Source organism: Macaca mulatta, chromosome 14, assembly GCF_049350105.2.
Source record: "Macaca mulatta isolate MMU2019108-1 chromosome 14, T2T-MMU8v2.0, whole genome shotgun sequence".
NCBI classification, from domain to species: domain Eukaryota; kingdom Metazoa; phylum Chordata; class Mammalia; order Primates; family Cercopithecidae; genus Macaca; species Macaca mulatta.
Genome location: NC_133419.1, coordinates 38,347,614 through 38,369,594, shown reverse-complemented (window position 1 = coordinate 38,369,594; position 21,981 = coordinate 38,347,614). Strand labels below are relative to the sequence as shown.

General features: G+C 37.2%; 1 long non-coding RNA gene across 2 annotated transcripts in view; it reads left to right on the top strand.

Annotated features, from left to right (window-relative positions):
• Positions 1-21,981, top strand: part of LOC106993303 (uncharacterized) — a 233,053-nt gene that overhangs the window by 189,852 nt on the left and 21,220 nt on the right. For both annotated transcript variants that reach the window (XR_001439508.3, XR_013404523.1), the window contains one exon: positions 20,319-20,433. This is a non-coding gene — a long non-coding RNA (uncharacterized LOC106993303). The remainder of the gene's footprint in view (positions 1-20,318; positions 20,434-21,981) is intronic.

Genomic DNA, 21,981 nt, shown 5'->3' with positions numbered 1-21,981 from the left:
TTTTCAGTCTGGGACTTGAAATGAGCAGTTTCAGTTATGAGAATAATTCATTTATACAGAATAATGGCTTTCATAAAGGTATCTAACCTTACAAAGACTGCTGCACATTTCTAAAGAAGCTTAATGCACTGACATACTGGATCTGTAAAGTGATACACATTTCATTTCCAAGAGACTATTAGGCACCTCTACCCAAATAAATACCTATAATTTCCCCCTTTTCTTTCCATAGTGACTTTGCCAAGGCCATGTGAGCCAATTCCTGACTATGTTTACATGTATTATCATGGAAGTAGCCACTGTAACAGCACAAACTTCCTAATGAATCCAATTTGTTAAGATTTCCTGTTAGTGTAGATGATGAGCATAAAAAGAGAAATGTAAACAAGATAAAATTATTTGGGTTTATGCTTGAAAAACAGAGGAGAATCAATAATGTGGTTAGAGAAAAGGCAATTTTCCCAGGAAGCAAAAACAAAGACTTACTTTTATTTTTATTTTTATTTTATTTCATTTTTTTTTTCCTTGAGACGAAGTCTCGCTCTGTCACCAGGCTGGAGTGCAGTGGTTCGATCTCAGCTCACTGCAACCTCCGCATCCCAGGTTCAAGCAATTCCCCTGCCTCAGCCTCCTGAGTAGCTAGAAGTACAAGCACATGCTACCACACCCAGCTAATTTTTTTTTTTTTTTTTTTTTGTATTTCAGTAGAGACGGGGTTTCACCATGTTGGCAGGATGGTCTTGAACTCCTGACCTTGTGATCTGCCTGCTTCAGCTTCCCAAAGTGCTGGGATTACAGGCGTGAGTCACCACGCCTGGCCTACTTTCATATTTCTAGGATGGGAAAACATGTCATATCTTTAATGTTTCCATTCAATTTTGGTGACAGTGATACGAATAGAAGATCCTTCTGTTGAACACCTAGAATTCACCTCTATGCTTTGGCTCTTAAGGAGTGTGTGAGTTTTACCCTATCTCCCTCTCTGAATACAATATGACTTTGCCCAAAATCACAACATTCACATAGGAAGTGAGAATCTTCTGAATCTTGTGTACTCTACAGGAGCGGTTTCAAACCTGTCAGTAAAGAGCTACCAGTGGCTCTCCGAGCTTTATGGAATTGCTCATTGCATAGTTTGGCTCTCCAAAAGAAGCAGAAGAGACCTTGTGTATAGGTTGAAGGTTCCTGGGAGCCACAACCTGCTCTGCTGTGATGGAGAAATGGGAGAAATTAGTTAACCCCTCTGGCCTGTTTCTACTTTTTCCTCCTTAGCAAGTGCTCACTCTTCCTTTGTAACCTTCCTGTCCTTTTCTTATTTCTTGCCTTCTCCCTCTACTTTTTTTTTTCTTGTTCTTTCTCTACCATCTTCTTCCTTTACCTATATCTCTTTCATCTACCTCTTTCTTCTCTACTCTTTTGATATTTATTGTTCTTCCACTCTTTTTTCAGTTTTGTCAGTAGCCCACTAATGTCAGGCACTGTTCTATGCAATGCAAAAATATTAAATTAAATTTTAAAACTTTGCAGATTTGCACTCAAGGAGGTCACAATCTCTTGCCAAAAATGAGAAAGCATGAAACATGTTTTCACCAGTTACAGCACACCAGTGTATTACATTCAAGTTTAAGACTGGACTTATTAATAAATATCACTTAAATAAAATACTGACAGATAATGTCTTTCTCATAATATTTAAAATTCTAAGTGACATTTCATAGGTCACTTATTCCTGGTCTGTACTACTATTAACAAATTAGTTTGCCTGACATCATGGACTATTTTACAGGCATATGGACAAGCAAAATAGCATTGTGTATGAGTGTCTCTGGGGCATTTTCCCAGGAAGTCTTTGCTACCAACCAACCTGACTCTGAGTGTGAAGATTCTCATAGCCCCCTGTGTATTTCCATCTTACAGTATGTACAGACTTGGGAGTGCAATAAACACTTTATTTCCAATAAATGAATTTAATCTGCTCTGGTTTAAACATCTGTCCCCTCCAAAACTCACAGGGAAATTTAATCTCCAATGTGCCAGTATTGAGAGGTGGAGTCTTTAAGAGGTGATGAGGTGATGAGGGCTTTGTACCCACGAATAGATTAACTGATTCATGGTTTAAGAGATTAATGGTTTATCATGGGAATGGGACTGTTCGCTTCATAAGAAGAGGAAGAGAGAGTTGAGCTAGCACACTCATCCCTTTCCATGTGATTCCCTGTGCCACTGCAGGGCTCTGCACAGAGTCCCCATCAGCACGAAGGCTCCCAGCAGATGTATCCTGTCTACCTTGAACTGCCCAGACTCTTGAACTCCAAGAAATAAATTTTGTTACTTAGAAATTACCCAGTTTTAGATTCTTTTATAAGCCACAGAAAACAGACTAAGACATAATTTAATTTACCCATGATCACCCCCACATCCTGTTATCAATATCCATTATCAATATGTTGCAACCATATCCCACAAGGTTGTGAAATTCTTTCTCTATTCTTTGGGGCATCCTTCTCCTCCCAGGGTATCTAGGGTCCTGGATATTTACATGTCTTAGGAGTTGAATTTTCTTTCTACCCAAATTCACATGTTGAAACCCTAACCCCTAGTATCTCAGAAAATGTCTGTGTGGAGATAAGACTTTTAAAGAGGTAATTAAGTTTAAATGAGGCTGTTAGGATGGAATTCAATCCAGCCTCACTGGTGTTCTTGTAATAAGTGGAGATTAAAACACTGACATGCACATGCACAAAGGAAAAGCCAAGTGAAGGTACAGGGAGACGATGGCCATTTGAAGGCCAAGGAGAGAGGCCTCAGAGGAAAGCAGCCCTACCATAACCTTGATCTTGGATTTCCAGTCTCCATAATTGTGAGAAAATACATTTATGATGTTTAATCCATCTAGTTTGTGATATTTTGTATGGCAGCAGCACTGGCAAACTAATATAACATGGATCTCAATGTCACTTCTTAATAAATATCCCATACACTAACTCTACACTCATACATTAACTAACTCATCTCATACACTAACTACCCATCCCATACACTAACATCTCAGGATCTACTTCATGGGGAATCCAAGTTGAGACAAGATTATTTGACTTTTCCTCAGGCCCAGACCTCTAGATGTATGCCTGATTCCTGAACAGAGAGAAGACTGTAAGTTGAGATTGAGAACCAGACCCAATACATATTAGAGCTCAAGCATTATCACTTTTGAAACTAAAAGTCTAACCTAATGGAAAGAATACCCTGCAACTGTAGAATCTTGGGGTCTTTGGGTGCCTGCTAGCAAAGCAGTGGCAGTGTCCACTATTTCATCAACCAGGAAATGGTGGGCATCAACCAGGAACTCTTGTGCTTAGTTAAGTAACTTAATGTAACAATACTAATGACCATCCAGGTTCCAAACCTAGATGGTCATCACATCACCTGAGTTTTCTTAAAAATACAGGCTCCTGCGCTCTATTCTAGATGAATTGAATCAAAATTCTCTAAAGGTAGGGCCCAGAAATGTAATTTTTAAATCTTCCCAGATCATTCTAATCATGATGGGTTTAGGAACCAGTGGCATAGAATATACATAAGATATCCATGTGGACTCCCAGAGGTAATGGGAGGACACCTGGCCGGTGATAAGGCAAGAGGATTCAATTGTCAACAGAATGGTGGTCATATTTGCATTTAGAGACTAGTGAGGCCTCAGGAGAAGGCACAGTATGTTATAAGTAAAACCTGTTTGGATGTGGGATTCAGACAAACCCAGATTCAGTTTCAGCTTATCTACTTACTGACCATGTGTCCCTGGGAAACACATGACAATTATTGTTTCAGTTTCTGCACCTGTGAAATAAGGATACAAGCACCTTACTTTAGAAGGTAGCTGTGGAAATTACATTGAATTTCCCATCCCTTATCCCTCCCATTCCTTTCACAATGTCTGGCACCCCAGTAGAAACTCCATGAACATTTAGAAAAGGAGATGTAGAAAGTAAGGATCAGTAACAAATACATTATCTCTTTTCCAATTTCTATAAGAATTCTTTTCTAATTTCTGTAAGATGAATATTTGGAAGGCAGTGGCCCACTTAGAACAATGTAAATGCTTTCTTTTTTCAGAGTTTTTATTTAGGCTGAAATTGGTTTAAGGACAGAAGATGATTCTCTAGTGACATGAAATTTTTTTAATAATGAGAGCAGTTCACTATGTGGGTCATTGGCTCTGCTTACAACAAAATAGTTTTTAACGACTTGGATGAAAATATGTAAGGGAGGCTGATCAAATCTGCAAATGACAGGATCAGGAAGGGAGAGCTACTGCATGACTTATCACACGAGCCTCCTAAAGACCTTGACTAATTATCCTAGTGGGCCAAAATGAATAAGATGCAATGAAACTGGCATAAGAGTAAAGCCCAGTGCTGGGATCCTGGATAGTATTTTAGCAAATAAAAAATAGAAGGGACTTAATAAATAGTTCCTGTAAAAGTCTCCTAAGAGTTTTAACTCACTAGGAAGAACAGAATTTTCTCACATCTATTTTGTGCTTCCATAGAATATTATACCTATCAGAGACTACAATAGCATGTAGAATATTTTGCTGCATCATTCTCTGAGAATTTGTCTCCATTTTAGTCTATGTGTAGTATAAAAATGAGATTATGTCTTGTTTTTCTTTAAATATCCAATATTAATAACAAATCTGGCATAGAGTATATTCTCAGTAAAGATTTGTTCTATGAGTTGAAATATGTGTGAATATAAGAATAACGGTATACATCAATGGGATAAGGTCCTCAAAATCAAGATATGAAAGAAATGGTTGCCTAAGTAGAGATGGAGAGAAGGACTATGTATTTATTAACCAATATTGATGATGTTAACTTCCAGAGATTGACTTTGTCTGCATAACAATTCTGCAAGTGCAGTGTGATAATGTAGCATTTTCTGAGGTATGATCCTCACTTACAAGGGACTCTGAGGAAAAGAAATACTCAGGGTAAGAGGATGGTTTCTGTCTTCAAAATTGGTCACTAATTTCTTAATATTCTAGCACTCTGAGATTCACAGTATACTGTATTATGTTAAAGGCTCTGGGAAGTTCTACTACAAATAAACTTTCTTTGTCCTAATTTTCAACCCTGTTGCTGATGAATTAATTTAATCACAGAATCAATTTTGTGTGTGAGAGATACCTATTAGCCTCCCAGGGAAAGCACTGGGGGAATGCTATGGGGTAGAAGCTCTGAACTAGAAATCGAGAACTCTAGGTTCTTGTGGTGACTCATCATTACTGACCTCATGTCCTTGGACATAAAGCCATAGTTTCCCTATCTCTGAAATGAGTTGTTAATGCTGGATTTCCCTTCATCTTTATCACTGTCATGCCTTATGATCCGTAGAACTGGGAGCATGCTCTAACAGTATTTGTAAGTATGGTAGTATGGTAAACATTGCTGCATCTCGCCAATACCCAGATCTTTCCTTCCTCTGTATACAGGAGACTATGCTTCCCAGCATTTTGGGGACTGGGGGAGTCATGTGTCTAGTTCTGACTAATAAAAATACTACTAATAATAATGGAATGGGATGTGGCACTTCCAGGCTGAGTCAGTGAAAAGTTCTGCATGATTTTCCAGTCTTTCTCCCCAATGTTCCAGCAATCATGGAGAAAGTCTCACATTGAGATGGTGGCGCCACAAGACCGAGGTGGCATGGATTGCTGAATCACTGCCCTGGCAGCTGCCCTGGAGAGTTGTCTGGACTTCCAGCAGATTTTGTGTTAGTGAGAAATAACTTGAGGTGTTAAATCATTGGGATTTGAGGGTTGTTTGTTACCACAGCATTAGCCTAGCCTCTCCTGACTAATAAAGTAAGGCAACTACTTTAATTCAAAAAACATTGAATCCCATTCTTAACATGAAGCTGTTTTATATGCCTTTGAACCAATGTTTTACATGCCTTTTGGGTCTTGCAATTAAAAGATTACCATAAATAAAGTATATTAATCCTTTTAACTTCAAATAATGTTATTTAGGCCACTATTTTAAATGCCAAATTTCAGTAAGAAAAGCATAATACCATGCTTTGGGTCTGTCACTCCTGACTTCCAAGGAGTTCAGATTGTTTTCACACATGTTATCCAATTTATGCTCCTGCAGTCCAGGGACATAGAGAAAGAAAAAAATATGCCTATTTTACGAAGAGCAGAGTGCAATGCTCAGACAGGGTGCATCATTTTTTTGGTCCACAGAGAAAACAGATTTTATAATCATGCTTCTAACCTCACCCAATACGAGGTTCTACCTGCTCATTTTTTTATTTTGCACCAGTTTGTGCAGTTTTGTGAAATTTCCTCTTTAAATAGCCATAATAATTCATCTGCCCCTCTCTGGTGGCGTGCTTTGTTTATTTAAACTTTATATTTTAACAATATTTATGGCGTTCCTGCAATGTGAAGAATAAGATTTCTGGCAATGAGAGGGGTCAGAAGCTGAGAAACAGAAGCTAGGGGAAAGATACAAATGGAAGTTAGTCTCTTAATTTGTCAGAAATTTATAGCTAAGTAGAGTTTGAGGAGGTCAATGGAGAGGAAGCACACAAGACATAATAATACAAGGACTTGCATGAAAAACCTAGCAGGCTAAACGTGGAAGTCATCAACCTGCAAGTCCTCATGAAGAACTCTCTTCCAGATTGTGAGAGATACTGCTTTTAAATTTAGTCTATAAAGCCTGATTAGTGGCTTTAGGTCTAAAGCTAATAGGACAGAGGCTTCATCTTCCTTATTATGTCTTACCTAATAGTTGGAACATAGTGGGCACTCAGTTAATTAATGAAGAGTGATAGACGAGAAGAGACTGGAGGAAAGAAGGAAGAAGGAAAAGAATAAGGGAAGGAGGAAAAGGAGGGAGGGATCACTGAATAAAAAAGAAAGAAAAGAAGGAGGGAAGGAAGGAAGGAAGGAAGGAGGGAAGGAAGGAAGGAAGGAAGGAAGGAAGGAAGGAAGGAAGGAAGGAAGGAAGGAAGGAAGGAAGGAAGGAAAGGGAAGGGAAGGAAAGGAGGGAGAGAGGGAGGGAGGGAGAGAAGAGAAGGAATAGAGCTTTATAGTGTGTTTACAGTCTAGGTTCAGTGTTTGCCTACAACTTTAACTCTACCCTCACATCTGGAGTGATCAACTAGAGTAAATTCATGGAGATAAGAGAAGATTTTGTATTCATGATATAAAAAGGTGCCAGGTAGAAGACACAGAGAGACAGTGAGAGAGGAGAAAAGGGCAGTGAGAAGAGAAAGAAAACAATCAATAATAAAGATCATTTGGGAATTTGTATGTAATACCAAATAAAAATTAATTAAAATATTCAAAGGTAAGTCAAAGAAATCATTAAGACAGTAGAATTAAAAGATTAAAAAATATTTTTAAAATAAGGGAAAAAAGATAAGACAGTAAAAGGATCAATCAAGGATGTCCAAATTCTACTAAAGGTATCCAGAAAGAGGAAAAAAAAAATACTGAGAAGGAAATTACCAAATAAATTAAGAAAATATCCTCAAATGGAAGGACATTTAACACCAGGTTGATACAATCTAGCACCCACTGCCTGCCCACTCATAGTTGATACTAAAACTATTCAACATCTTGGAGCATGGGCACTGTTTCAAGTTGTTACAGGAAAGCTATTGTCAGACAGATTAACATGCAGGATGTTTTTTATGGGGTGCTCCTGGATTCAGTAGTTGTGAAAAAGAAATGAAGGAGGCAGGACTGGGGAGAAAGGCAAATTGTGCTGTGTCCCAGTGAAGTCCTACATGACTGGAAATCTGGGAATTGAAATGGCCCTTCAGAAGTCTCCCTAATTGCAAGAAGAACAGGACTTTGTACTCAACATTGATCATTCATTGAATACACATTATTCCTGGAAGGGGACATGACTACAAATGTGGCAGTTTTCATTAGCTCAGGCAAGAAAGATCTCAGCTTAGGGCTGTCATCTAGTAGTACTCCCAGAGCCGGAGGAATAAATATTTCATTCCTGAAGGGAAACCTTGGTTGCACTCTACAGCAGTGTTATAGGCACCACGCAATCGTAATAATGAACTTTGATTTACATACTGCATTTTTGTGCGTTGGCTGGATGTTGTCTTTGCCTGCCATATTGAATTGACAAATAATAATTTAAAAGCCATACTAAGGCACAGTATTGGCAATTTTAGAACATCAGGATTTCCACATGCTCCAAGAAAAGAAAAAATAATATATCACATAGACTTCAACAGGAAACAGAGTGGCATGAGACTTTTCAACAACAACACTGGAAACTAAAAGACAGTAGGTCAATGCCTTCAAATTCTATGGGCAGAATTATTTTCAACCTAGACTTTACGCAAAGTCAGATTATCAAGCAAGTGTGTGGATTATGTAAAGATATATTCAGACATGCAAAAACTAAAAAATGTTACTTCTCTTCCCTCTTATTTTAGGAAAATAGTAAAGAATGTTCTTTAGCCATTGAAAAAGCATATCAAGACAAGGAAGATGGTATTCAGGAACATGAACTCTCCCTTGCTGTGATTTGAATGTGTCTCCCAATTTTATGTGTTGGAAATGTAATCCTTAATACAGCAGTACTGAGAGGTGGGACCTTTAAGAGATGATTAGGTCATGAGGGTTCTCGCCTCATGAATTGATTAATGCTGTTATTGCTATGGTGGGTTAGTGATCACAGAAGTGGGTTCCTGTGATCACTAAGGATGATCACAAAAGGATGAGTTAAGTCCCCTTATCTCCACTTTCTCTTGCCCATCCACCATGGAATGACACAATAAGAAGACCCTTGCCAGATGCAGGCTTCTCAACCTTGGAATTCTCATCTTCCAGAACTATAAGAAGTAAATCTCTGTTTTTTATAAATTACCCAATCTCAGGTATTCTGTTATAGCAACACAAAACAGACTAAGGGACCTCCACCACACCCTCCATCAAAAGAAGAAAAGGTAAGTATACTAACACTGAAAAGAGCAGTACTCCATCACTCCAAACACTGCAGTCAGGGCTGCAGTCTTATCTGAAGATTCAACTGAGGCGAGCAAGGGGGAATCTGCTTCCAAATTCACTCATGTTGGCTAGTCTTTACTACCTGAGCCTGTTCGCAGGATGACCTCACAATATAGCATCTGATTTCCTTAGAAGTGGGCAACTGTGGCCAGGCGTGGTGGCTCATGCCTGTCATCCCAGCACTTTGGAAGGCCAAGGTGGGTGGATCACCTGAGGTCAGCAGTTTGAGACCAGTCTGGCCAATGTGATGAAACCTCGTCTCTACTAAAAATGCAAAAATTAGCCGGGCATAGTTGTGGGTGCCTGTAATCTCAGCTACTTGGGAGGCTGAGGCAAGAGAATCGCTTGAACTCTGAAGGCGGGGGGTGCAGTGAGCCAAGATCCCGCCATTGCACTCCAGCCTGGGCAACAGGAGCCAAAGTTTGTCTCAAAAAAAGATAAAGAGGAAAGGAAGGAAGGAAGGAAGGAAGGAAGGAAGGAAGGAAGGAAGGAAGGAAGGAAGGAAGGAAGGAAGGGAGGGAGGGAGGGAGGGAGGGAGGGAGGGAGGGAGGGAGGGAGGGAGGGAAAGAGAAATAGACCAAGTGCCTAATTAGAGTTTTCAGTGTAGAAGCCATAGGCTTTCTATTGAAAAAGTCACTTTCTATCACTTCTGTTGCATATTTTTTGTTAGAAGAAATAAAGAATTTCAATCCACACTTGAGGAAAGAGGATTATACAAGGGCATAAATAACAAGAGGAGATCTTTAGGAACTATCTCAGAGGTTGCTTATTACAGATAGAATGACAGTTGCTCAGTATTTACATAGAACAGCCCATCAAGATTTGACTGAAAACAGGAAATGAAGTCTTTAAGAGAAAAATATCAAAATGGAATTGATAATTTGATACATGTACACATATATCAATTTACATAAAAATAGTATCAAGAAGCCTGTTAAAATTGTGTTGCATTTAAAAGCAATTAAAAAATTATAGACAATTTTAGCAAATAAAAAGAAATAAATATAAAATCAAGCAATTAACTTGAGAAGGAAAACAAAGCATACAAGAAAGTAAATAGAATCATAATATACTACTGGTCTCAGCAGTATTTACATGGACAATATTTACATGGAGAAAGAAATGTACTTTCCCTTATCTGCAGGGGAAACATTCCAAGACCCCCAGTGGATCCCTAAAACCTAAAATGGATACCTAAAATCAAAAATAATAATAAACCCTGTATATACAGTACTATGTCTTTTTCTAGTCATACATACCAATGATAAAGTTTAATTTATAAATTAGGCACAGTAAGAGATTAACTACAATAACTAATAATAAAGTCCAACAATTATAACAATACACTGTCATAAAAGTTATCTAGTCTCTCTTTCTCTCTCACTCTCTCTCAAAATATTATATTTTCAGTTACCTCATTGACCTGAGGTAACTGAAACTATGCGAAGTAAAACCTCAGATAAGAAAGGACTAGTGACATTTTACTTAACAAAACTGTGATGTAACTATGTTCAAAGGGAGAGTGGAGATTTTAAAAAGTCAGGGGAAATGAAGGTTACACATAAACTAAATTCTTCTCTACCATAAAAGGTTAATAAATCATTTCTAAAGTTGACATCAGGTTAACAGTTTCTAAAATCTATAAATCAAGAAAAATCAGCATTAATGTATTATTTACAAATAAGAAATAAAATGTCAGAAAAAATAGTCAAAGTATTTGAAAGTTACTAGAGAATGGAGTTAGAATATGATGGGAGAGAACAGAAAGCTGCTGTTTTTCATTATAAGGCTTGAAAATATCATTTGCTTTATTTTATAAAAATTTAAACCATGAACATGTTAATTTGATAAAAATAAAAATGAGTCTAAAAACAAATATATCAAGTAAAAATATTCCTTAGGCAGTGCCTTAGGTGAGAAGAATACAAAGATGAATAAAGACCATCTCTGACTTAAAAATATTACATTCTAATACAACATAGGACATAGCCAGGAAGATTTTTTTAATTGCTTTTTAATTGCTTGTTAGTGTTTATCACTTTCCAGGAAAATAGAAAGGAGTTCTGACTAACTGAATTTTCTTTTATTCCAAAGTATTTTTATTTTAATTTGTGTGGGTACATAGTAGGTGTATATATTTATAGGGGTACATTAGATGTTTTGATACAGGCATGCAATGTGTAATAATCACATCATGTAAAATTGGATATTCATCGTCTCAAGTATTTATCTTTTGCATTACAAACAATCCAATTATACTCTTATATATTTAAAATATACAATTAAATTATTATCAGTTATAATCACCCTGTTGTGCTATCAAATACTAGGTCTTACTCATTTTTTTCTAACTGTATTTTTGGATGCATTAACCAACCTCATGTTCCCCCCAGCCCCCATCTACCCTTCTGTGATAACCATCCTTCTACTGTCTATCTCCATGAGTTCAACTGTTTTGATTTTTAGATCCCACATATAAACGACAATATGCAATGTTTGTCTTTCTGTGCCTGACTTATTTCACTTAACATGATAATCTTTAGTTCCATTCATGTTGTTGCAAATGACAGAATCTCATTATTTTTACAGTGAATAGTACTCTGTGGTATGTAAGTGCCACATTTTATTTGTTCATTCATCCATTGATGAACACTTACATGGCTTCCAGATTTTGACCATTGTGAACAGTGCTGCAACAAATATAAGAGTGCAGATATCTCTTCGATATACTAATTTCCTTGCTTTGGGGTATATACCCAGAAGTGGGATTGCTGGATCAGATAGTAACTTAATTTTCAGTTTTTTGAGGAATCTCCAACATATTCTCCATAGTGATTGTACTAATTTATGTTCCCACCAACAGTACAAGGGCTCCCTTTTCTCTACATTCTCGTCAGCATTTGTTATTGCCTGTCTTTTGAATATAAGCCATTTTACCTGGGGTAAAATTATATCTCACTGTAGGTTTGATTTGCATTTGTCTGATGATTGGTGATGTTCAGCACCTTTTCATTCATACATATGCCTGAATGCCATTTGTATGTCTTCTTTTGAGAAATGTCTGTTCAAATCTTTTGCCTTTTTTACAACTGGATAATTAGAGATATTTTTCCTGTAGAGCTGTTTGAGGTCCTTATATATTCTGATTATTAATCTCTTGTCAGTTTGTAAATATTAATCTGGTTATTAATCTCTTGTCAGGATAGTGTGTAAATATTTTTTTTCCATTCTGTGTGTTGTCTCTTGACTTTGTTGATTGTTTCCTTTGCTATACAGAAGCTTTCTAACTTTATATGATCCCATTTATCCATTTTTGTTTCAGTTGCCTGTGCTTGTGGGATATTGCTCAAGAAATATTTTTTGAGACCAATGTCCTTGAACGTTTCCCCAAAGTTTTCTTACAGCAATTTCATATTTTGAGGTCTTAGATTTGAGTCTTTAATCCATTTTAATTTGACTTTTGTATATGGTGAAAGGTAGGGTTCTAGTTTCATTCTTCTGTATGTGGATATCCAGTATTCTCAACACCATTTATTGAAGAGATTGTCTTTTCCACACTGTATGTTCTTGGCAACTTTGTCAAAAATAAGTTCACTGTAGGTGTGTGGATTTGTTCCAGGTTCTCTGATCTGTTTCATTGGTCTACGTATCTGTTTATATGCCAGTACCATGCTTTTGTGGTTACTATAGCTCTTTCGTATAATTTGAAGTTAGGTAATGTGGTTCTTCCTGTTTTGTTCTTTCTTCTCAGGATAACTTATCAATTCTGGTCTTTTGTGGTTTTATATACATTTTAGGATTGCTCTTCCTATTCCTGTGAAGAATGTCATTGGCATTTTAATAGGGATTGCATTGAATCTGTAGGTTACTTTGGGTAATATGGACGTTCTAACAATATTGATTCTTTCAATCCATGAACATGGAATATCTTTCCATTTTTGGGGTCCTCTTCAATTACTTCCATCAGTGTTTTATAATTTCCATTGTAGAGATCTTTCACTTTGTTGCTTAAGTTAATTTCTAAGTATTTGGTTCTTTGCGTGGCTATTGTAAATGGGATTACTTTTTCATTTGTTTTCCATATTGTTCTATGTTGGCATATAAACATGCTAGCAATTTTTGCATGTTGATTTTGTATCTTGCAACTTTACTGAATTTGTTTTTCAGTTCTAATCATTTTCTGGTGGAGTCTTTAGGTTTCTCCAAATATAACATCATATCATCTGCAAATGAGGATAATTTGACTTCTTTCCTTACAATTTGGATGCCCTTTTTATCTTTTTCTTGTCTGATTGCTCTAGCTAGGACTTCCAGTATTGTGTTGAATAATAGTGATGAAAATGGGCATCCTTGTCATGTTCCAGATTTTAGAGGAAAGACTTTTGGTTTTTCCCTGTTCAGTAGGATACAACCTGTGGGTCTATTGTACATAGATTTTGTTATGTTAAGGTATATTCAATCTGCACCCAGTTTCTTGAAGGTGTTTTTACCATGAAGGGATGTTGAACTTTATCCAAAGCTTTTTCAGCACCAATTGAAATAATCATATGGCTTTTGTACTTCATTCTGTTGATATGACCTATCACATTGATTGATTTACATATGTTGAACCATCCTTGCATCCCTAGGATAAATCCCAGTGGGTCATGATGAATTATCTTTTTAACATATTGTTAAATTTAGTTTGCTAGTATTTTGTTGAGGAACTTTGCATCAATATTCATCAGAGATATTGGCCTGCTGTTTTCTTTTTTTGACATATCTTTTTCTGGTTTGGGTATCAAGGCAATACTGGCCTTGTAGAATGAGTTTGGAAGTATTCCTTCCTCCTCTCTTTTTCGGAATAGTTTGATTAGGCTTAGTACTAGTTATTCTTAAATGTTTGGTAGAATTCAGTGAAGCCATTGGGTCCAGGGTTTTTCTTTACTAGGAGACTTTTTATTACCATTTTGATCTTGTTACTTGTTATTAGTCTGTTTAGGTTTTGGATTTCTTCAATTTTATTTTTTTTCTTTTTTGAGATGGAGTCTCACTGTATCACCCAGGCTGGTGTTCAGTGCCATGATCTCAGCTCACTGCAACCTCTGCCTCCTGGGTTCAGGCAATTCTCCCACCTTAGCCTCCCAAGTAGCTGGGACTACAGGTGCATACCACCATGTCCAGCTAATTTTTTGTACTTTAGTAGAGATGGAGTTTCACCATGTTGTCCAAGCTGTTTTCAAACTCCTGAGCTCAGGCAATCTGCCCACCTTGGCCTCCCAAAGTGCTAGGATTACAGATGTGAGCCACTGTGCCTGGCCAGATTTCTTCAATTCTTTAATGGTGCAATATTGGTAGATCATATGGGTCTAAAAATTTGTCCATGTCTTCTAAATCTTCCAATTTATTGGCATATAGTTGCTCATATTAGTCACTATTATTCTTTGGAGTCTTACAATATCAGTCGTAATGTCTCCTGTTTCATTTGTAATTTTATTTATTTGAATCTTTTCTCTTTTTTTTTTTTTTTAGTCTGTCTAAAGGTTTCTCAATTTTGTTTAACTTTTAAAAAAAACTAATATTTTGTTTCATTGATCTTTTGTATTGCTTTCTTCAACTTTATCTACTTCTGCTATGATATTTATCATACCTTATCTTCCACTAATTTGGGTTTGTTTGTTCTTGCTTTTCTAGTTCCTTAAAATACATTATTAAATTGTTCATTTGAAGTTTTTCTTATTTTCTGATGTAGACACTTATAGCTAAAACTTCCTTCTTAAGTACCATTTTGCTGTATTCCATAGGTTTCAGTATGTTGTGTTTCCATTATCATCTATTTAAATAAATTTTTCTATTTTCTTCTCAATTTGTTCATTGACCCACTGGTCCTTCAAGAGCGTATTAATTTCTATATATTTGTAAAGTTTCCAAAATTCCTCTTGTTATTGGTTTCTAGTTTTATTCCATTGTGGTCAGATAATATGCTTGATATTATTTCAACTTTCTGAATGTTTTAAGATTTGTTTTGTGATCTAATATATGGTTTATCCTTAAAAACGATTCATTTGCTGAGGAAAGGAATGTGTATCCTGAAGCCATTTGGGTTAAATATTCTGTAAGTACCTATTAGGTTCATATAGTGCAGATTACGTCTGATGTTTCTTTGTAGATTTTCTGTTTGGAACGTCTATCCAATGCTGCAAGTGGGGTGTCGAAGTCTCCAGCTATTATTGTATTGGGACCTAGCTCTCTCTTTAGCTCTAATATTTGCTTTATATATCTGGGTGCTCCAGTATTCAGTACATATATATTTAAAATTGTTATATCATCTTGCTGAATTGTCCCCTTTATCATTATATAGTGACCTTCTTTGTCTGTCCTTATAGTTTTTGTCCTGAAATCTATTTTTCTGATATAGTATAGCAACTCTTGTTCTTTTTTTGCTTCTATTGGCATGGGAAATCTTTTTCCATTCCTTTATTTTCAGTCTATGTGTGTGTTGATAGGTGAAGTGTGCTTTTTGTAGGCAACAGATATTTCCAGATTGATTTTTTATCCATTCAGCCACTCTGTGTCTTTTGAATGAAGAATTTAGTCCATTTACATTCAATGTTGTTATTGATAAGTAAGGACTTATTCTTCCCATTTTGTTATTTATTATCTGATTGTTTTGTGGTCTTCTCTTCCCTCTTTCACTTCTCCATGTCTCCTTTTAGTGAGGGTGATTTTCTCCGGTGATATGATTTAGATTTTTGCTTTTTATTATTTGTGTATTCGTGGTGTATTGTTTTTTGGTTGGAGGTTACCATGGGGCTTGCAAATAATATCTTAACCTATTATTTTAAATTGATAACAGCTTAACAGCATTCACATAAATAAACAAACAAAAAGAAAACTAATAGACTCTATAACTTAACTTTATCCCCCTCTGCTTTTTAACATTTTGTTATTTCTTTTCATATCTTATTGTATTGTCTATGTCTTGAAAAGTTGTTGTAGTTGTTCTTTTTGATTGGTTCATCACTTAGTCTTTCTACTTAAGATAAGTGCAGTTTACACACCACAGCTACAGTGTTATAATATCTGTGATTTTCTATGTGCTTACTATTCTCAGTGATTTTTGAATCTTCATTATTTCTTATTGCTAATTAATGTCTCTTTCTTTCTGATTGAAATACTTCCTTTATCATTTCTTATAGGACAGGTCTGGTGTTGAAATCCCTCAGTTTTTGTTAGTCGAGGAAAGTCTTTATGTCTCCTTCATGTTTGAAGAATGCTTTTACTGAATATACTATTCCAGGGTAAAAGGTGTTGGGGTTTTTTTTGTTTTGTTTTGTTTTTTCCCTTTAGCACTTTAAATATGTCATGCCACTTTCTCCTGGTCTGTAAGGTTTCCACTGAAAAGTCTGCTTCCAGATGTACTGGCGCTTCATTGCATTTTATTTGTTTCTTTTCTCTTTCTACTTTTAGGATGCTCTCTTCATCCTTGACCTGTGGGGGTTGATTATTAAATGCTTTGAAGTAATTTTCTTTGGGTTAAATCTACTTAGTGTTCTATAACCTTCTTGTACTTGGATATTGATATCTCCCTCTAGATTTGGGAAGTTCTCTGTTATTATTCTTTTGAATAAACTTTCTACGCCTATCTCTTTCTGTACTTCCTCTATAAAAGCAATAATTCCTAGATTTGCCCTTTTGAAGCTATTTTCTATATTCCATAGATATGCTTCATTGTTTTTTATTCTGTTTTTTTTTTTTTTCTCCTCTGACCATGTATTTTCAAATAGCCTGTCTTCAAGCTCACTAATTCTTTCATCTGGTTGATCAATTCTGCTATTAGAAAACTTTGATGCATTCTTCAGCATGCTAATTGCATTTTTCAGCTCCAGAATTTCTGCTTGATTCTTTTTAATTATTGCAAGCTCTCTATTAAATTCATCTGATAGGATTCTGAATTTTTTCTCTGTGTTACCTTGAATTTCTTTGTTTCCTCAAAATGCTATTTTGAATTCTCTGTCTGAAAAGTCACCTCCTATTTCTCCAGGTTTGGTCCCTCGTGCCTTATTTAGCTCATTTGGTGAGGTTATGCTTCCCTGAATGATGTTGATGTCTGTCGCTAGTAGATGTCCTTTGGTGTCTGGGCATTGAAGAGTTAGGTATTTATTGTAGTCTTCTCAGTCTGGGCTTGTTTGTACCAGTCCTCCTTGGGAAGGCTTTCCAGATTGTCAAAAGGACTTGGGCATTGTGATTTAAGCTATATCTGCTTTAGGGGCACCCTAAGCCCTGTAATGCTGTGGTTCTTACAGACTCTAGAGGTACTGCCTTGATGGTCTTGGACAAGATGCGAAGAATTCTCTGATTACCAGGCAGAGACACTTGTGTTCTTCCCTTACTTTCTCCCAAATAAATGGATTCTCTCTCTCCGTTCTGAGTCACCTGGAGCTAGTGGTGGTGTGACACGAAGCATGATTAGGACTGGGCTGGTTCACACCTGAAGCCTGTGGAGCACTGGGTCTTGCTCAATGCTTGTTTTAATCATTGCCTGGCTACAGCCTATGTTTGCTCAAGGCCTTGGGGCTCTACAATCAGCAGGTGGCAAAGTCAGTTATGCCTGTGTTCTTCCCTTCAAGGCGGCATGTTCCCCAGGCACTGAGTTCAAAGCCTCACAAATGCTATAATCTCCCTCTCCCCAGCACACGAAAATGCTCTCCATACTATGTCAGGGCTGCTGGAGGATGGGGGAAAGGTGGCGTCAGTGATTTAAGAGTGTTTTTCCTACCTCTTCAGTGTCTCTTTCAGCAATACAAGGTTAACACCATCTACAGTGTGCTCATCTTTTTTTAGTTCTTATGAAGGTGATTTTTTTCGGTGTAGTTATTAAATGGGCATCCTTGCAGGCAAGATGGTTGGTGTCGCCTTCTATTCTGCCATCTTGTTCCACTCCAAAGTCTAACTGAATTTTCTCATTAGCTAGGATTTATTTACTAAAGAGAAATTCTGCCTTCACTTTTGCCTCCCTTCACTTTTCTGTGTAACTTTTCCAGCACTTCAGACTCACCTTCTACTAGAGGCAGAGAAGGGAGAACTGACCCTGTCCTTTTACTAAAAATGATGATCCCCCGAGAAAGCAGTGGAATTCAACTCCAGGTGAGCCTGGAGGAATCAGCCTGAAGGTGACTCTGCAGTTGCCGGCTGTTGTTCAGCAAAATGGTCTCACTGGCCAGGAGTGAGCAGACTGTGCTTCTGGGTCCAAGCCACTGATCACATCTAAAGTGTTATGCTTGAAACCCAGAAAAACAGAGGAATGTACTCGTTGGAAAATATGTTTTCACCATAAAATTTCTGAGAAAGTATAAGCTATAAACTAGTTAACATTTTTTTAAGGCAGCTGGTCAGATATAAAAGTAAGCTGGTGATTGTAAATACTATGTCTGTGTCAGAGAAATCGCAGAAGCACAAACAACTTTAAAAATACTAACAGCTAGCCAGTTAAAGGAGATAACCTTCGCCTGTTATTTTGCTTGGGGCAGCATACAGCCTGGAGTGGAAAACTGTCTGGCAGAAGACAGAAGACCTGGATTTTGAAGCTTGTATATCCACAGAAAATTTATTTATCCAGAAATTTAATGGTTTAACAGCCTGACTTTCGCAACTGCTATAAAGAAGACACCACTAATATTTATATTGCTTTCAGTTTGCAGAGTCCTTTGTAGTTCACCAAGTGTGGTGGAAATGAAGACTACAGATCAGTGGTTCTCACATTAGAAATAGGGAACATAAAAAATACTGATGGCCAGGCCCTACCCATGCTGAAACTAGAATCAGTAGGGATAAGGCTTTGACATTGGTATTTTTAAAACAAGTATCCCAGATAGTTCTAATATGGTTAGCACTGTCTGAAACCATGTTAAAAATGGGAAATACTGTATGATGGAAAAACAACTGAGGAATATGAACACATTAGCCCTCCATTTACAGGCTGAATAGACTTTGGTGAGAAATTTTATCTTTAATTCTCAATTTCTTCATTTGCAAAACAAGGATAAAAATCTTGTTATCCCTTATATGGAGTTTTAAAGCTCAGGAGAGTTTCTCTGAAAACACTTCATAAATTATGATGTTCTGATCAAATGTCAGCTGTGACATTGTTCTGACTCTAGTTCTAAAACACAGAAGGGTCAATCAAAAGAGCTAAGCAAAATTCACAGCCAGCCTGACAGCTAGAGTCACTGGATGGCCAACTTTCCCGGAAGAAAAAAATCTTTAAGACATAATACTATGGTCATCAAATTCTAAATGCCTGTCTCTGTATTGGACTAGCTATAAGAACATAAAATTCCAAGAGTAGAACTTTAGCAAGCAGTAAAAAATAAGAAGATTCAGGAAAAAGGAATCCACAGGACCTCCACGGTACACCTAAAATCCTCACTCAGGAAACATATATTTCATTTCAGTTTAGGCTAGCCCTGTTCTTTGACTACTAAAGTCATGCTATGATGTAAGTAAACTAACTGGAACACAGTAAATGCTTTAAATGCCCATTAGAATACTGTCTAATGTCTCAATATGAAGAAATAGTCTCATAAGGCTGTGTGTCTATGTTCATAGGCACAGTTAAAGAAAAAAGCAGCTAAAGAAGGGTGGGTTAGCCATTAAGAATATAAGACCAAAGCTCTGGCCACAAATACTGGATCATTGAGTCATTATTAACCACTCTCTTAGAGACTGTCCATGTGTCAAGACTGTGTCTGCCTAAAGCTCTTTTTACCCAGTGAACCTAATCCCTCAGCCTCTATACACAGTCTATTGGGTTCCTAGCAATCATTACATTGTAACTGGCATTCATGAAACTATAATCACTGTAGGAGCAAAAAGAGATCAGGGAACGCAGGTGGATGCTTTCTGAAGGAGATGAGGTCTCGGCTGAACCTTGAAGGTAGACAGGATTGAACAGGCAAAACAAGAGGACATTTTAATGAAACAAATAGCATGACTCATGGGAAAACTGAAGACAGAAATAAGACAACATTAACTGTAATCTATTTTCAGGTAACAAGGGTCAGATTATATAGGGGTAAAAGTAGTTCCCAGAGAGGTCAATGTAACAGTAGCATTTTTCTCTACCACATTCCTGAGTGTAGATGACTTTCAATAAAGTTGGTTGGAGAGATTCATGGTTTTTAGAAGAGAAAACAAATAGCCTTCTACTGTAAATGCACAAACTTGTTATCCATTCAGTCAAAATCTAGTCATTCTGGAAGTTTTTGTTTTTGTTTTGTTTTGCTTTTAGGATCTTCTGCTGAGTGAGGCTCTGTGCTAAGTATTGAGGACTCATTGCTGGACAAATCACGATTCCTGTCCTCCAGCAGTTTACAACAGTCTTGCCATTTTAAAAACCCAGAAAAGTAAGTCAGACAAGCTTTGTGACCTTGGACAAGTGACTCACCTTGGAGCCACAGATTTCAAAATTTTCAAGTGGGGTAATATTTATAACCACTGCACAGCGTGGTTAAGAGTATTTAATAAAATAATGTTTATAAAGCACTCAGCACGGTGCCAGTCACATAATAAGCACTCTATAAATATTAACTATTATTACTGTATTCTTCTTTGCATCAACAGACTTGGTCAGTGTAAAGAAAAGGAAGGGATAGGTTATTTTCTAGGGCTGAGACCACTCTCAATACTCAACCAGAAGGCAAATGAACATGCATCTGGCTGGGTGCATGCAGCAGCAAACGAACTTGCATCTGACTGAATTCCACAATTCTAACATTGCCACTTTAGCTTCTAAGTTTCTCTCTGAGAGCTTACTCTCAGAGTCGATAAAATGCAACTGGTCACGCTTACAGTTTAAGCCTACTAGCTCCTTGCAACAAACACTTTGCAACATATGTGTTTCCACTGTAAACAAGTGTGCATGAAAAGAGAAAGAAAGAAAATGACAGTTATTGTCTTCCACTGGAAAGGATGGGGTAACCTACAACAAAGACATTGTCATTTACAAGAAGTGAAAAGAGCTCTTGGACTACTCGTGCTAAAGCATTTCCACTTGGAAATGGCAGCTGTAGGCCAGATGGTCATTTGTGGGCAGATATAGCTGGGAATCTAAGCATGGCTTGTGATGAGAAGGAGAAGCAAATACAAAAACAAAACTTGCTTTCCTTTGGAAAATATTGCCTCAGCCTGCTGAGGGAATTTACCTCATCAGTAACCGCAGTCAAAGTGATTTTGAATATGAAGATGAGCCTCCTATTTCTTATCCTCAAACAACAACAACAAAAAAAACCTGTGGATTCCCTGTAGTCCTCCTATTTCTGGCACTAAACCAGGTGATGAGTTGTCTTCAATGACAAGATAACTCAAAGACAAAATGATATTAGGATTCAAAAGTTTTGGTGTATGAAGATTTGGTTGACATAAAGGAAACATTTTTTAAGAGACTTAGACTTTTTTTCAAGGCTGCAATTGTTGGGCTTACCTTCATGATGCAGACTCCCTTATTTGAGAGTTCCTTAAGGCCAAGCACCCTGTCTTAGTCACTTTTGTAGGGCTGACACTTGCTATGTGTTCAATAGATGGTGTGTGTGTGTGTGTGTGTGTGTGTGTGTGTGTGTGTGTATTGATGAGAGAGAGAAACAACAAAACAAATGAAGAAGGGAAAGTGGAGAAGAGGGCAAGAAGGGTATGGGGACATAGAAGAAGGAGGGAGCAAAGGAATGAAGAAGGCAGAACAGAGCATGAAAGCAGAAGCCAGGTAGGAGCACAGACTTCTCAATAGATGGCAACAGGGGAAAGTTTCAGCCTCCTCAGCAGATGATTAAAGAGCAAATGAACAGCTGCAGCTCTCAGAAGATATCAAGACAGATGACCATTGTATACACATGAGTCCCAGGAACTGTGGAGCACAGGGATGTAGAACAAGAAGAAAGTCCTGAATGGGCCTGAGCTTT